Source organism: Heterocephalus glaber, unplaced genomic scaffold (genome assembly GCF_053883595.1).
Source record: "Heterocephalus glaber isolate CG9 unplaced genomic scaffold, H.glaber_assembly_v1.0 deba00001610, whole genome shotgun sequence".
NCBI classification, from domain to species: domain Eukaryota; kingdom Metazoa; phylum Chordata; class Mammalia; order Rodentia; family Bathyergidae; genus Heterocephalus; species Heterocephalus glaber.
The window spans coordinates 19161719-19179839 of NW_028258381.1; positions in this window are offsets into that span (position 1 = coordinate 19161719).

Here is an 18121-nt window from a genome sequence, read left to right on the forward strand (position 1 = left end):
TGCCTACTCCGGACATTTCTCATAAATGGAATCATATAATAAACATGTGACCTTTTGTGTCTGGTCTTTCACTTAGCATAATGATTTCCAGGTTCAGCCATGTTGTGTATTATGCGTACTTTATAGCTGAGAAATCTGAGATTCAAGGAAGAAAAGGAACTCATCCAAGGTCACTTGAAGCCCATGCAGTCTGGCTTGAGCTGTTCCTCATCTTTATGCCCTTCTGACTACTTTTGGGTGGATATGCCTTGTGGAAAAGAGGCACTTCGTCATGCTCTTAATGAGGTGCCAAGTTAATCCATTCAAGGTTTAAGAAGTTCACTTCTATGTACTATGAAGAAAAGTGATCCCTCGGGCTGTGCGTTTGTCCAAATAACTAAAAATAAGCTATGTTTCTGGGTCAGCAGCTGTGAGGGCCACATTAAACAATGACAATAACTTGGACACATTTAGCCCCAAAGCTTTTGACCTGTCCTCTATTGCATCCTTAGTTAAAATAGCAGCTCCTACACACTCTGGTCCTGGGCTCAACCTAGACCAGTGATGGTGAACCTTTTAGAGCTTTCAGTGATATAAACAATCTGCTGTGGCACGCGTGCCATAGGTTTGCCACCACTGCCCTAGATCTACAGTATAAGGGCCTCAGAGTCCAGGGGTTTAGTAGTATCTCCAGCTGATTCTTAGGAAGAGGCATGGCCAGGTGACCTTAGTCCTTTACTACTTATGGGGAAATTGAGACACTCGGCAGAGAGCGACCACCATCTGGTCTTGGATTTGGTATCTTTGATTCCTTGTAATGAAGAATGAGGCTCGAGGTAAGAGAGTACTACTTTCAATAAATATTTATGTTTTATTACCTACTTAGCTGTTTGAGAAATGGCTACATCAAAGGTCTATTAATCTCTGAGCTCCTGGAGGACTAGACAGATTGTTGGAGTGCCCTCCTAGCATGTTAAAAATTAGGGACGGTGATAACGATGCTGATGACGATGATTAGAGTCAGGCTAGGGCCTGGATCCAGTCCCTTAACTTCTTGGGATGTAGTGCTTTCCTTTGTTAAATCAGGATAATGAGGCCGCTCCTGCTGTTGGTGAGGCCAATTAACTACTGTCTTGGAAGGACTCAGACCTATAAACACATTGTAATCTATTGGGATGCAAAAAGCTTGTTGGTGATGACTTTAGTTTGTGAACTTAAGCATCTGAAAGCCAAAAGATGCAAATATTCAGGCTTGCCTGGTGAAGTCAGGGCTGCCAGCTCCATCTTTATCTGCCCTGTAATAGCTTTTCTAGTAATTCAGACTCTATAAAACAAGCAACTAATGGTTCTGCATTACAAATAAAACCCTATATAGAATGAGTTTAAATGATCTTCATCAAGAAATTCTTTTCCATTTATAAATAATGCCTTGAGGGTTGTGTGTGTGTGTGTGTGTGTGTGTGTGGTTGTTGATTTGAAGTTCTGTTTTCAGGGTTATGTCAAGAGTTACATGAGTTACACAAGAGTTACATGGCAGATCTGCTTTTGGAAATCCTGAGTTTTACTTGTACCCAGCAATGGACCTGCAGGCAGCCTCTCCAAGAAGACCCAGGCTACAAGAAGGGGAACAGGGAGAGGGCTGCAGGGAGGAGTCTGAATCACTGCGAGATCACTTCCTCACCACACCACCACCATTTCTCTACCTCCCTGGCTTTCTCTGTGCACATATACATTTCATAGCTTCCACTTTATTCTTTTCTTTTCTTTTCTTTTCTTTTCTTTTCTTTCTTTCTTTCTTTCTTTCTTTCTTTCTTTCTTTCTTTCTTTTTTTTCTTTCTTTCTTTTTTTGTGATACTGGGGATTGCACCCAATGCCTTTGTACTGGGCTACCTCTCGAGCTCTTTTTATTTAGTTACTTTTGAAACAGAGTCTCACTATGTTGCTAAATTGCTCAGTCTGGGCTTGAACTTGGGATCCTCCTGTCCCAGCTTCTCAGAGTACTGTGATTACAGGTGAACCCAGCTAACATTTCTTATGTCAAATGTAAGAACCCGCTGGCCTTTGTTTCCACTCTGTTTTACAGGTGAGGAAATCAGCTGGAGAGCTGTGAGGTTAGCCCTGCCCAGGCTTCTCAGATGGTGGTCATGTAATGACAACCTCATGGTGTTCCCTTATGTGAAGGTGGCCTCCCGGAAGGCAGAAAACTGCCCTTGACTGGGGCAGACTGGATGGTCTAATAGCATGAGGGATTGATGAGTTTGGGGGATCCCAGTGTTGTCCTCCTCTGGGGAGGCTCACAGTTCTTCAGTACCTGTGCTACTTCTGGCTTTGGGCTAAGCTACTGATATGCAGTATAGCTTGCTGGCTAAGTGTGAGCCTTCACATCTCGATTTTCTGATTTTTCACATGAGTATCCCACATCTGAAATGCCTGAGAACAGATGGGTTTAAGATTTTAGAGTACTTTGAATTTGGGGGATGTTTGCATACAGTTTGCTGAGAAAAACCTTAATGCAAAAATCTGAAATCTGAAATGCTCTCAAATCTGTCTGGTTTGGGACAGTTAGGATTTTGGATTTTTTAATTAGGATGCTCAATATGTGGCAAGTTATATTAACTTGTCTGTGCCTACACTTCCTCTTCCAGTTTTTTGTTTTACTCCTCTTCTTTTTATTCTTAAAAAGTAGTAACAGTACCTAGAAGTAGTAATAATAACAGTAACTGCAGCAGCATGTCCCTCCTAGTGCCATTGTGAGGCTGAAACAAATTAAGGAGCACTTGGGTTGGGCTTTCCTCACCCCTGGGGGGGCCGCAGGAAGAAAGTGGTGTGGCTGGAATGTGTCACAGAGCTTGTCCCCTGGAGCTCACGTTCCTGAATCACCACACTCTGCTCCTGGGAGACCACACACACAAGAGGCAACACGGGCTCTGAGGTCATCATCCATTCATTCAAATGTCTGCGGAGTGCTCACTGTGAACCAGGCTGAGCCAGACGCTGTTTAGAAGGTCTCACTGCGGCAAAGACACAGCTCCTGCTGTGGGGCACAGGGCTTGGGGTGGGCTGCAGCAGGACAAGCTAATGCAGCAGTACTGTGTGCCAAGTTCCCCAATGACAGGAGGCCAGGGATGCTGGGGAAAGGGGATTTCGAAGAGAGGTGCTTGCCTTGTCTTGCAGGAAGATGAGAATTGAATTGAGCCCTAAACATGGACCAACAGGCCAGGCAGTGCTCGCAGGGTGGCAGGGGCTTTGTGGAGGGAGCAATGCACAGGTGACTAGGGTCAGGGAGCTAGGGAAGGCAGTAGGCAAGTCGGGGAGCAGGGAAGGCCGGGAGAGGGGAGGCTGGAGGGAGTGCAGAGCCTGGGCCTAGAGTACAGTGTGGGCTCCGCCTGTGGCGCATGGGCTGAGATTAGTGGCCTAGGGTTGGATTAACACTAAGGACGGTGCCTGGAGAGTGGAGCAGAGGGCATCAAAGCAGAGGAGGCAGGGAGCTGAGCTGGCTGGGGTGAAGGATAAGGGGCCTTAATGAAGAGGGTGGTGGTGTGACTTGGAGCGAGGGGCTTGGATTTCAGGACTCCACCACCGGCCCTATAAAGAGGGCTGTGAGTGCCCCTTGGATGACTTCCCTTGTCCTTCTACAACATTTAGCCAGGTTTTGGGGCGGGGGGCATTTAGCACGAGTGGAAGAGGCACAGGGGTAGGGCAGGGTGCCCCTCTGTGGGCGCACTCTGACCGTGTCTGGGCACTTTTGGTGACCCAAGAGCTCCAGGCTTTGAAGGAGCCTGGCTGGCTGCAGGAAATGTACTGTTGCCCACAGCAAAATTCCTTCAACTTCAAAGGTGAGACTTGGAGAGAGTTTGAAGATCCTGAAGACACAGAGGCTTGAATGTAGCCCACTTAAAAACATTCTGTTCTCACCCCAAGCCTTGCGCCTTGGAAGAAGGGGGTTATAAGGCAGACATGGAAGAGGCTTCTAAGAACTGGGTAGCAGGGTAGGAAAGCAGGTGTTGCGTAGGATGGGCCCCCATTTATTGAAGACTATCCAACCTCTGCCCTGGTTTTGCCCTGGCAGAAGGCTGCTCACAGAGCCCTGACCTGGAAGCCCTGGTAAGCAGCAGCATTTGCCAATTTCCATGGTGTAAATCATCCCACGATGGCACTATGCAAACTCCTCATGTGACATCATTAAACAGAGTAGGGAAGAGATGAGGAATAGCACATAGGCCCTGCAACAAAAGCATTTGCAATATACAGATACAGCAGGTATAAATGACCTCAAAAATATAGGTGGTAATGATGGTGAAATAATTAGGAAGGGACAAGGCTTAAATATTTATTGCCTTTGTTTTTAATATGGTTTATTGAATTTTAAGTTTAATTTCAGGGCTTTTATTTGTTTACATTTCTTTTTCTGCTGTGCTGGCAATGGAACCTGGGGCCTCATGCATGTTAGGCGAGTGCTCTACCCCTGAATTCTATACCCAGTCCCTAATTTAATGTTTAATAATCTCTGCATATTTTCTGGTAAGAGCTGGCTCCAGCATCCCGCTGACTTTAAGGCACATTTGGCCATATTTCTTCATTTTTGTTCAATTATCTTGAGGGTTTGTATTACATCTGGGGTTGGGCTAGCAGTATTTGCTGCTCTAGGCTTAAAGAATAGACTATTCTCCCATTATTGTGAGTCCAGAGAGCTTCTCTGCCTTTTTTCTTGACCGGCCTGGGATTGAATTCTGGCGCTTTGTACTGAGCTGCATCCCAAACCCTTTAAAAAATGTTTACTCTGAGACAGGTGTCACTACGTCACTAAGTGGCCCAGGCTGAGCTTGAACCTGTGATCCTCCTGCCTCAGCCTTCCAGAGTGTTGGGATCACAGGTGTGGGCCACCCAGCCGGGCTTCTGGTCCTTTCTGGAATGCCAGCCTGTGGTTTTTGCTGTAGGGGGTTTTCGGAGAGTCGTGATTCCAGTTCTGGTGCTCTGTGTGTCCCTTGAAACACAGTCAGAATCTGGCATTTCTAACACTGATTCCCACGCCATCCACACCCCACATTCAGAAAATCACCAATGTCCTCCCTTCCCTCTGACTTCTCCTTTGCGAACTCCCAGCAGCTTCCCTTCCCACTGTCACCCAGCTTAGGTCCAGATCAGCCCCCGTCTGCTGACCGCCATGGTGTCTGCCCTGACTGTCCTTCCGCCTGCGCCTTCCCTTCTTGTCCACCCAGCCCTGGGAGCGGCTTCCTATCACCATTCCAATCATGCCAGCTCTGCTCAAGATTCCTCAGTGGGGCCTGCCCCTTAGCAGATCCGCCAGGTTCCAGGGTCTTTAATCAACCAGCGTGGATCCCAAACTGCTATGCAGGGCAGACCCTGTGCTTCTCAGGCCCAGGGGTCTCGGTCCTTATTCCACAGAGGCCACACTCAGGCTTTCGCTGGCGCAGCAGCGTTTTTGTTGGTCAGCCCCACTGACCACAGCCTCCAGATCATTTCTCTAACACATCTCCTGCGACTGATTTGACTCACCTCCTGGGGGAATTTTAAAATTTTAATCAGCAGCACAGAGGGAGAGAGTGAAGAATCTGAAAGTCACAGTTTCAGCAAAGATGAGTTTGGGCAGATTCCAGTTGAAAAGCCAAGTCTTTTTTTGGACACACAGGCTGAGCCCTTTTGCTGAGAGCCAGGGGTGGGGGAGGACATCAAAGTCACTGGCCAAGAACGAACGCTGAGCCCAGCCAAGGGTTTTGGCATGACTTAGGCAAACAAGCAAGTGGGATTAGTGCGGCTGATGAATGCTGTTAAATGCTGGGCACTATGCTCTGTGCACACACGGCCTGGGAGAGGTGAGAAATAATTCTCACTTATAAAAACACAAAAACCTAAACCACTGTCACTATTTATAAAGTGGAAGCAAAACAGGTGAGTCCTAAATCAATTCTTAATTTAGTATTTTATTTTTTGAGATAGGGTCTCATTATGGAGTTGAGGCCGGGTTTGAACTCACTAAATAGCCCAGGCTGGCCACAAATTTGACTTGATCCTTCTGCCTCAGTCTCCTCAGTGCTGGGATTACAGGTGTGCACTACCATGCCAAGCTTAATTTTTCCTATTTCTCTCCCTATGTGTAGACAAAGGCCAGGCTAGTCCAGCCACATTTGGGAAGCATGTTGGCTTCATGCGAGAGCATAGCCTTAGGTCTGGGGACCAATCTGGCTATGTACCCCAATCCAGGATCTCCCCACTACCTGTCAGAAACCCCACCAGCTGATGGTCCCTACAAACTCCCTGGAAAGGAGGCAAATGTCTAAAATTCCCTCAGGTGGCTTAGGACATTGACCTAAGAACTGATTTAAACAGTGTTTGGAGAGAATGTTTGTCCAGAAAATATTATCAGGTTTTTTTCTAAGTGGTTTCTAGTGTACACTTTCTAAATGTTCTATGATAATTATAATGTAATAAGAACAAAAATTCATTATGTACAAGTTCCAGGCATTGTTAAATGTCTTGTAGGTATTATCTCCATTAATTATTGCAACAATTTTATGATAGAAGCAAAGGAGGTCATTAAAAATATTGAGCAGCTATTCCAACCTTAACTTTTTTGTGTAGCCAGGGTCTTCCACTGAGCTACATCCCTAGCCCTCTTTATTTTGAGATGGGATCTTGTTGAGTTACTCAGGCTGGCCTTGAAGTTGAGATCCTTTCGCTTTGGCCTCTTGGGTAGCTGAGATTACATGTGAGCACCATTGTGCCCAGTTCAGTTTTAACTTTTGAACTGCAGGACGCTATGGAGTTCTGGGACACTGGGGAGAAAGTCAGGATCAGGGTCACTCAGGGACTGGAGTGGCTTGCATTTATTCATTGGTTTGGGAGTATTATGGTGACTGGATGATGCTACAGTGACATAGTGCTATGGACCCTAAAATTCATATGAAGTCCTGACTCCCATGACCTTAGAATGTGACTGCATTCAGAGATACAGCCTTTGAAGAGATGAAAATGTTAAAAGAGGAGCCATTGGGATGGGCTCTAATCCAGTCTGATGATGACCCTGTAAGAAGAGGGGACTTGGACACAGAGATCTGAAGAGCACCCTCCACCTAGGGAAAGAACATGGGCGGACATCACAAGGGGGAAGCTATCTGCAAGAGCAGGAGAGAGGCCTCGGAGGAAACCAACACTGGCCACTCCTTCACATTGGACTTCAGCCTTCAGAAAGGCAAGACGGTACATTCCTCTTTCAGTCACCACAGTTTGGGTACAATAGTTTGCTATGACAGCCCTAGGAAAGGAATACATGTACTACCCAATGATCAGCTCCCAGCAATATGATCATTTGATAAATGAGGTGTTAATAAAGAAGGGTTTTGGCTTTGGCTGACAGAAAATGCGGAAAGTCAGTGTCTGAAGCAGGTGGATGCTTATTTATTTCTCACAGAGGTGGTGAGCCCACCTACGTTGTTCTGGTCATCATGCGGAAGGCATTTTTGGTTGAGCATTAAACAATATTTAGGCATGGTAGCGCATGCCTGTAATCCTAACACTCTGGAAGGCTGAAGCAGGAGGACTGAAAGTTGGACCCCAGCCTTGGCCATTTAGAGACTTAGTAAGACACTGTGGCAAAATAAAAAAGAAAAAGGGCTGGGGATGTAGCTCAGTGCACAAGCCCTTGGTTCAATCCCCACTACTACAAAAACAAACACAAACAAAAAGTAGACTTGATTGGTAGATGAATGGATAGGCAAAAGTGGTGTATTCTTACAATGAAATATCTCTTGCCTTAAAAAGAAAAGAAACTCTGACATACACCATGACATGGACAGACTTGAGGACACTGTACTAAGTAAAAGAAGCCAGTGACAGAAGGATAAATACTGCATGATCACACTTCTGTGAGATACCTGGGACAGGCATATTCATATTCAAGGGAAATAGGATGGTGCTTGCCAGGGGCTGGCGGGGTGGGGTGGGGAGCAGAGGAGCTGCCAATGGGTGCAGGGTTTTAATGTGAAAAAAATCCTGGAAATCAGTTGTACTCCAATGCGAATGTCCTTAACACGGATGAAATGTACACTTAAACATGGTGAAGACTCTTCCTTTTATGTCATGTGTATTTTATCACAATTAAAATTTTTAAAGAAATTGAAATAAAAAGGCTAGGTAGAGCTTGAGTAACTGGAGGAGGTGGATGGATGGGAAAAGTCACAGGAAGAAGAGTAAGGATTTCTCTAGAAAAAGCTCTCCACTTCTTCTCTACCCATCCCCATCTCTTACCCCCATGTCTTTACTACAAGACAGAGGGGACTCTGGGCCTCACCTAGAACCCAGCCCAAAGACAACCTGTGATCATTGGATAGTGAGCGACACAGAAAGCACTGAAGAAAAATAAGCTTGGAAAGACTGTGGAAGACTCTGCTGGCTGGCTTGACTTGAAGCCCATCTTCCCAATTTCCTTCTTCCTTGCTTGCCATCAACATGGAGCCTAAAACCAAAATCTTTACTTTTTTGGGTTCTTCCACAGCTGAGGGTAGCCAGCTTTGGGTTTGGAGGTGGATGTAATGGCTGGAGCTATAAGAACTATCCTGTAAGCCTGAAGGAAAGATCAAGAGAATATTGAAGAGATTGTTCTTGACATATCTGAGATGCTGCACCAATACCATGCCTATCTGTGGGCTCATGATCTGTGAGGAGCAAACCCTTGTTTGTTTCAGCTACTTGATGAAAGCAAAAAGATTCCGATACAGATACAGTTCACCTGTTGGCCTGGATAATTCTTAATTCAGTCTTCAAGGAGTCAATGTAGAAGGCACTCTTTTTGTTTGTTTCTTTTTTTGAGGCAGGGTCTTGCTATGCATTTCAGGCTGGACTTGAACTCACTTCGTAGCCCAGCCTGGCCTCAAACCTGTGGGAATCCTGCTGCCTCAGCCTCCCGAGTGCTGGGATCACAGGCATGTACCACCATGCCCAGCTAGAAGGCACTCTTTAACCCACAAATGTTTGCTGAGTGACTCTACTCTGCCGGGCTCTGCTGGGTTCTGGGTTTTCGATGGCTTCCAGGAAGTCTGCCAGGCCTCCTGTGACAGAGTGACATGCTCCCTCTAGTAACCGCTGTACTGATGGCTCTCATGGCACGAATCCCTTACACTGTCATTTACACGAATGGAGTCCCCATTTAATGATGAGTTCCTTGAAGACAGAGGTCATACATCTGAGTCACAGCTTCATCCTCAGCGTCTGGACACACACAAACCCATCGAGTTGAACACATTCTGAATAAAGGAAGAACCATCTCAGGCCATGCAGGGTCCAAAGCAGGAGAGAGCCCCATGCGCTAACTTTTTTGTATGTTGGAGTCTCTCTCTCTCTCACACACATGCATACAACACATGCACACTCACACACACACACACATACTGTGCGCATCTTCCCCCTCGGTTGAACTTTGGCAGTGACGGTTGTCATGACCTCACCTGAATCAGGCACATGGAATGAGGCCTGGGAGCCAAGGCCTTTATAAAATTAATTATGAACAGGCTCGGAGAAGCTGCTGCGGAGATGCTCGCAGCCGGGTTCTCAGCCTCTTGGCGGCAGGGATTGGCCACTGCTGGGAGGAGCAGCGTAGGTAAAAATAAGCTAATTAGGCCTGGCGCGTGTGGCTGGGCCCTGAGAGCGGCTGGCGCTGCTCACGTGGTCTCCCAGCCCTGGCTTGGGGTCAAGCCCAGAACCGGATGTGGGGCTGCCACACGGGGGAGGGGATCCACTGGGGAGGACAGGGGTCCCAGTCAGCACTGGCTGGCAGCCCAAACAAGCAGAAATCCACCTCTCTGGACGTCAGCAGCTTTTCTGTACCTTGGGCATCTGGGAAACGGGAGGTCAGTGTCGCATGGACATCTCTCATTTGCACACAGCTGCTCTTCCCTCCTACCCTGTAGAGCCCCGCGGTGTGGTGGTCAGGGGCTGCAGCTCAGGCAGCCCGAAGTTGGTCCCTGGGATCCGCCACGAACAACTGCGCAGTCACAGGGCAGTTACAGCTTTCTGTGGCCCGGCCGGAAGCCCATCTGGGAAATGGAATCCCTGTCACTACGTAAAGGCTATTTGGAAGTCGAAAGGAGTGTGGATAAAGTGTCTCAGACAGTGCTTGGCACATAGTAGCTAATATTTTTATTATTTTGGTAGCCATTGCTTATTCCAAGGAGTATCAGTTGTATGTATGTGTGTGTGTGTGTGTAAGACATGAGTATATATAAAACACAAACATATACAACTCTCTCCCACCCTTCCTTCCTTCCTTCCTTCCTTCCTTTTGTATTTCCAGCCATTGTTTTACTTTTTTGCTTTAAAATTTTAAAAATTATTTTTGTTAGTCCATGTGGGCAGTAGATAATGTTTACATTCCTATGTGGAGTCAGTCTGTGTCCATAACACATCTTAGTTCCTTTTTTTTCCTTCTCTTCCTCTCCTCTCCTCCCCATCTCTTCATCCCTTTCCTATTTGAGAGAGATCTATTTCCCTACTTCCTATTATCTCTCTTTTATTTTGCTCTTTATTTATAATATGAGTTTCTCATATAAGAGAAACCATGTGATATTTAAACTTGTGTGTCTGAGTTATTTCACTTAACATTATGATCTCAAGATGCATCCATTTTTCTACAAATGACTCAAGTTTGTCCTTCTTTATTGGCAGAGTAGTACTCCATCGTGTGTAAAAATCAGAGTCTAGCTAAGTTGCTGAGTTGCCCAGGGTGGGCTTAAACTTGCAATCCTCCTGTCAGCCTCTGATGGTGCTGGAATTACAGGCATGTGCCACCACACCTGGCTACATAAACCTTTTTAAACTTCTAGATTTTAAATACATATTTGCAGCTGAAGCCCCATATTTGATAACTTCCAGGTCCCCTTTAGCAGAGTGCTTTTGTTGCTCATCAGTACACTTATTGGCCTAGCACATGCCTCATTTCAGTTAAGACCCTGTGGGGTTCACATTTGCCCAGGGCTCTGCGGGGTTGATTTCCTAGCAGACTGGGTCCAGAGCTCACACTGTCCACCCTTCCTGTGACCACCCAGTCATCCACAATGACACACCTATCTCTTTCCTGGCTGTGCTGGGTTTGTGGAGCGCATGTCTTGCTGAATAGGCAGCCTTCTTTCTTTTTCACTTCTTTTGAACTGTTGACTCTGCTTGCTTGCTGTGTTGCTCCCTTTCGTTCAGATCGGCTTGTTCTTTTCTCAAAGCCAACCTCTTTGCACAAAAGCACTCAGGAGCCCAAAGATTGCTGAATATTTAGCATTCACAGGCAACATGCCACAGTAACCAAAAACACTTGGAACAAGACCCTGACAAGGGAGTGGGGGCAGGGGAGGAGGACTGGAAGAGGAGGCTGGGCTGATTTCTGGCCAGGGATATGTCACTCTGTCACTTCTCCTAAACTCGAGGAACTGGCAGCTTGGTTAGCACAGAGAAACACCAGCCAGGGCTGCTATTGTTCACATCTGCCATTGGTAATGACCTTTGGCAGTGGGGTTTGCAAAAGCCAGGACAAAGGAGCTATTGATGGAGATGAGCCTCCGGGTAGGGTAACCACATGGATGCTAGTGACACATTCAGTTAGGCAGTTTCTGGAAATTAGGGCCCATGTTTACAACTAAATCATGCCAATGGCTCACTTCTGTCCTTGGGATTTTGCTGAGAAGGTTCTGACATGAAGGGCAGGGAGAAGGCTCCCATGACCTGGGTGAAATCCCCTTAGAGAAGGGTAACTCTTTACTTGTGATCTGAATTTTGAATTTTAGCTTGCTGAGAGTTTTCATTTTTAAGCCAGCTATCAATATTTTTCTTCCTGCAGAAACACAGAGGGGGTACACACACCATATTTCCTTCTTAATTGTGGACTGAGAGGTATAAATTTGCTGAGTGGAAATATAATGCCTGTGGATTGGACTGAATTGGGTTGTCAATTTACATTCAAGAAAATATTCTTTAGTAGGGAGCAGGGACAGAAGGCCAGGGTTCTTGGCTGCAAAGGTGAAAACACAGAGGAGCAGAAATGCCAGGTGCGTGGTATTGCTGTGGTTGGCAATCCCAATAGCCAGACAAGTAGCTCATGTTCTCGGGGGGAGAAGTGCAGGTTTGAAATAGAGCACTATCTGATGAAACCTCAAATCTCTCAGGCAGTGAAAAAATAAAGTGCTACGTTAGTGTATTTTGCTTAATTTTGCATATTTTATGGGGGCCATGAATTTCTTTGATTGGATTAACTTTTAAGAAACACTTGTATACATTGTTCTCTGGGTCTTTTCTGTTTTGCAGTGGGAAGGATATGGTACCTCCAAAATTAACAATGGACTCAACATCAGTAGCCAAACTTGAATGCAGCTGTGGGGGTGAAAAAGTGAGGGGCGAGGGTCAGCCATCAGATTCTTGGTAAGAGCTAGGAGTTTGTGTCACATCTTCAGACTACAGCTCATGCATGAGGTGGATACATCTGGGATCGGGAAGTGGCAGGAAACTCTTCGTCAATTTTCTCTCACTGTGACAAGATATCTGAGAAAAGTCAACTTATTTGAAGGAGAGGTTTATTTTGGTTCATGGTTTCAGAGATGTCAGTCCATCGTTGCTTGGCCCTGTTGCTTTGGGGCTGTGATAGCACAGAACCTCAGTCAAAAGCACATAGTGGAAAAGACCCGTTCCTCTCTTCAGATCTAGGAAGCAAAGGGAGAGAAATGAAGGGGCTTGGGTCCCAGGGTCCCCTTCAAGGACATGCCCCCAGTAGCCTCACTCGCTCCCACTAGGCCCTACCTCTTAAAGGTGCTAACATCTCCCAGTAGTACCCCCAGCTGGGGAACAGCCTTCAACAAATGGTCTTTGGGGGATTTTTCAGATCCAAACTAAAGCAGAGATCTAGAGCCAGAGGTCTCTTCTGAATATAAGTTGCTAAGAATCCATACTATATTTATTCGTCAGACAGTTTCCATGCTGTGGGCTGAAGCTACGACACTTTATCACCTGTGACCAGTTTTGGCCGGTCTCAAGAGTCTCAAGGGTTTAGTCTTTTGCATCCTTGTAGGTTTTGGTAGGGAGGGTTGTGGTTGATGGTTTCTTCAGCATGTATTGTGAATTTCCATGGTACTACATGTACAACAGTGCCAGGAATGACTTTGTACTGAAGTTGATCAATCTGGCTTCCCCTCCAGGAGGGAAATAACTGAATGAAATGGAGAATCAGAAGGCAGGCGTATGGTTGCATTTAGAACTGGAGACCTTGTCTTGGGGATTGTTTCCATCTAAACCAAGGTTTTTGGCTTTCAGAAGGGAACAGAGGCTGGATGAGGTCTTTCCAAATACTGCTTTGAGGCATTTATCCTACCCAGCCCTTGAGGTGACAGAAGTAATAGCTACTGTTCTGATCTGATTTCTCCACTGGATGTAACTGTTTAACCCCATCCACATGTGGGTTTAGGGGCTCTAGTGGAGAAGGAAACATTGAGCATGCTTAGAAGTAGCGTGTTACCTGGATGACTATTATGGTTTATATATAGATGTCCTCCCAATGCTTCATATGCCCATAGGTGGGGCCTTCAGATGATGGAATCATGGGGACTTTATACTCATCAGTGGATTGGCCCAATGATGAGTTTATAGCTAAATGTGATGTTGAGAAGTAGAGCCAGGCTGAGGGAGGTGGGTCACTGGGGGTGTGGTCTAAGGCAAATCTCCCTCCCCTACTCCTCCACCCATCCTCTTCCCTGTGGCATGAGCTCTTTTCCGTCATGCTCCTCTGTCATGCTATCCTACCTTGAAGCTGGCCAACTATGGACCAAAATCTCTACAAACTGTGAGCTAAAATAAACCTCTCCCTTTAAGTTCCAGGTGTCAGGTATTGTATCTCAATGACGAGAATAGTGACTATGACAGTGATTGTGGGTGGGAGCTGTATGACACTGTCCTCCCAGTGAAGGTGAGTGATTGAGCTGTCTGAAGCCTCTAAAAATATCATCCCAGGGGTTTTCAAATGTTATTGGGCTGGAAGTTATTTGTATAAGCAAGCTCCAAGTCACCAGGGCCAGTTCTTTGTCCATAGCAATGAGAGTTGACGGCTTCTAGGTGGCCCTTCTTGCCCAGAAAGCAGGAACTGATCAGGTTTCTCTTTCTCTGGGAATCTAGTAAAGAAGGAAAGAGCTCAGGGTTATAAAAATATCAGAATCAAGAGTTCAGGACTCTGGAACCTGCACATTTGATAACTTCCTCAGGAGCTGTACTTTCAAACACTGCTCTAAACCTAAGACCAAATATCTATGACTGGCAACAGCTAGTCCCTGGAAAACGGAGACGGGGCTCCCTTGGATGTGATGGAGACTGTGGGCACCTGCAGCTCAGGCCTCCTTGGTGAGCAGCTTGTAGCCAGGTTTCCCTGCTGTGTTTTGCAGTGGCTCTGTGGAGTCTAGGCTGATGCTTTAGGCTTCTGGAGGAATCACTTAGAGATAGGTACTCTGCATCCAGCAGGAGATTAGCTTCACATAAGGCAGAAAACTTTCAGTGCATCCCAGGCCAGATAAACTGAGTGGCAGGTAGATGTGGCAGATAGAGGGGTCACCACTATGCCAGCATCCTTTACTTGTGCACAGAATACTGACCCTGGTGACTTCGGGCTTGCTCACAGAAATAGCTCCCAGTCCAGTGTCATTTGAAAGCCCCTGCAGTGATGTCTTTTGATCAGATAGCTCAGTCACTTACCTTCACCAAAAAGACTTTGTCACGCAGAAATAGCCAACCCACCCTTGGTCATCCAGGCAACGTAGTACTTCTAGACATGCTGGCTGTCGCTTCAAAATCTATGCATAGATGGGGTTAAACCGTTACACTCATGGTAGGGGGAGAATGGCTTGACCTGTGAAATAAGCCAACACAGAACTCTGGTCTGATTCACCAAACTCCTGGACAACCAGCTTTGCCTTGGTGGCAGCTGGGTTTTGCATGTGTGTGCATGGATGGGTGTGTGTATGTGTGCTTGATACTAAACAGTATCTAGGTAAGACCAATTCCAGTCTATGGCAAGGTTTAAGGAGGAAATAAAAGTGTGTCAAGCGTAGTGTGGTGATCTGAGCACTTTGGGAGATTGAGGCGGGAAGATTGCAAGTTCAAGGCCAGCCTGGGCAACTTAGAAACTTAGTTGAACTGACTCAAAAGAAAGAAGGCTGGGATATAGCTTGGTGTGAAGGCTTTGGTTCAGTCCCTGACAGTAGGAAGAAAAGATGTGTCAAGATAGAGAGAAGGTGATGGGCAATGGGTGGGGAGAACACTAAGGAGCTAAGGAGGTCCTGGTCATGGCAGGTGACATTCTGAGCAGCTGTCCAAACAAGGGCAATTCCAGTGCTTTGCTTGGCTTGGGCGCATGCAGACAGTGTTGTCTGTAATCCTCACCCACCAGTGGGCTTTAGCTCTGACTTTAGCTTTTTAGGTCTTTAGCTTTTCCTCGGCATGCGGTGCCAAGGAAATTCCCCCATGATGAGAAGCCACATGGGTGTGGACCTGCTTGGCCAAGCAGAAAGCAGGGAGAGTGGCAGGATATCAAGCAGAGCTTAGTTCCTCTGGAGGTTTGGGGAAATCCAGAGGAAGAGGGAGAGGGGGGTAGTGCCCCTGGGAGCGAATTGGTATCGCAATCAGACATCTTGGCTTAAGGTTAAGTTCTGCTGCTCCCTAGCCTCTGCCCTTGGGTAAATCAAAGGACTTCCCCAAGCCTCTGTTCCCCCTTCTCTAAAGTAGCAATAATCCCAAGATCAGAGAGCTGTTTACATAGTTCAGGGAGTGGACGTGGGCAAAGCATTTGGCAGAGGGCTGGGCTGCGGTAGCTGCTGATCCTGTGTCCTCCCTCTCCCCTCCCCCTCCTTCCTTCCTTCTTTCCTCTCTCCCCAGCTCCCCAGAAGCAGCTCCTGTCTGGCCTCAGGTGGAGCCTGAGGAGCCCCAGCCCTCTCCCTGCCTTCTGAAGAGGCCAGTTAGGGGAAATCCACAGGACAGCTGGGTGATTTTCCTTGTGCTTATTTCCCAAAGCAAAGAGATATTCTTTTGATTCTGTTTTCTCTCTTCTTTAAAAATCACAAGGCACCACAGGGCTGCAAACCAGAGTGTTGTTTGATCCCCTCTTTTATCTCTCCCTAGCCTGGGCTTTGGACTGTCTTATTTGGGATCTCGGGGCTATGGTGGTGGAGGAGGGGTGGGTGAAGGGCTTTTCCTTCTTGAGGCAGGGCTGGAGCAGCGGTTCTGGGCTTCCTTGTTCAGCTAGCTTCTGGGACGAGTGCTTAGCTGCTTTTGGCAGCTGTTTGCTGAATTACTTGGCCTCAGCTGGATCCCTTTATTTCAGCTCAGAGAGGCTGTTATGTCCTCATTTGGGGAGTGGGGGTGTCTGTATATTGGCATTAGGAGTGGTATGCATTGAGCACCTATTATGTGAGTAGCAGTACACAAAGTAAGCCCCACTGGAGGTGCAAGATGCGAGAAAGGCTGGGGCTGTGGGGATGAGAGGCATTGAAGGAGGAGGGAAGACTTTCCTAAAGTGCTAAAAAGGTCAAGTTCAACAAGCCGTTATGGGGCCTCTGTTATGTGAATTGGGCTGCTGCTCCAACTCCCAAGCAACTCTTGGGTGAGCAGGAGAGAGGTAAGAAATCATATAAAACAACAGCTGGAGAGCCAAAGCATAAAGGAAAGTCTACGGGAACATGAAGAATGCCTAAGGGAGGCTGAGGAAAAATCCATCCTTTCTCTACAGGATGGATGGAGACATCATGGGGGAGAAGCAGGAGACACCAGGACTCAGAAGAGGGCCTGGCCGGTAGAAGGTGAGGGCAGAGGCCAGATGGGGTGGAGCTAAGGTATTTCGAAGTTTGGCTGGGCCAGATGGTCACCCTGTAATTGCTGGGGCCACAGGGACACTTAGGGGCTTGGCACTGTGGTGGTTGTTTACCATCCAAGTCTGTTCTTCTGGTACCATGGGAGGAATGTTGCCTGCTCTGAGCTGAGAGAGAAATGTCCCTGTGGGAAAGTGGCAGTGGTTTGTGGCAGCTGAGCTGGTGTCAGAGCCTCAAGAGTGGGAGGAGATGAAGTGGGGGAGGTCGGTGGGGGCCAGAGCCCAAATAGCCTTTGATTCACTCCTGAGAGCATGGACTGTCAAGCAAAGCCATGTTGCTGTTGAAAGGCTTAAGCAAGGGTGACCACAGGAGGGGTCTGTGTTTTGGGTGGCTGGCTCAGCCCTTCTCAACTAGGTTTATTGGAGAGGCAGGGAGCTCCATCAGGAAGCTTTCCAAGGAATCCTTGAGCTAGATAAGTGTTATGGTTTAGATCTAAAATGCCCCCCAAAAGTTTCATGTGTTTTGAGGTGGGTCCTGGTTGGAAGAGGTGGTCACTGGGGTGTGACTTGGAAGGGTATATTCTTGTCCCTGGGTCTTCCCTCTCTTTACGCTTCCTGGCTGCCATGGGGTGAGCAACTGTCTCCTGCCATGTCCTCCTGCCATGTCCTTCTGCCATGTTCTTTTGACTTTGGACCCACCAACCATGGACTAAATCCTCTGAAACTGTGAGCCAAAATAAACCTCTCCCCCTTTAGCTTGTGGTTGTTGGGTCTTTTGACCCAGGAACAGGAAAGTGACTACTACAATAGGAGAGTCCAAAGGAAGGCTGTGGCGGGGAGAAGCGGAAGAGGGATGGGAACCAGGGATTTGAGGTTGGTCCAGTCCCAGACAGGTGATTGATTGGATGTGCAAGGAGAGAGAGGATTTAGGGTGAGTCTGGATTTTGGCATGAGTGAAAGGGGAGACCAAGCAGTGGAATCTAGGAAAGAAGCTGGAGGTGGAGTGAATACCAGGGCAGGAGAATAGGGGAAAGGAGGGGTGCAAGTGAGCACCCCAGGCTCGGAAAGTCCTGTGGGTGAAACAGCAGGGCAGAGTGTGGTGTGTCCACAGGAGCCCACTGAAGCTGAAGTGACATAACCCAAAGGAAGCAGTGGCCGCAGACTGGATGTTTGGCAGTCATCCCTGTCTTGGAGCCAGCAGGAGGGGTTAGGGCTTAATGGCAGCAGGGAGTGACAGGTGGGAAGGAAGGGTGAGGTTACAGCAGTGTTAATAGTAGGTTGCAGCCGAGTGGGTTTGGGCTGGAGGAAGGA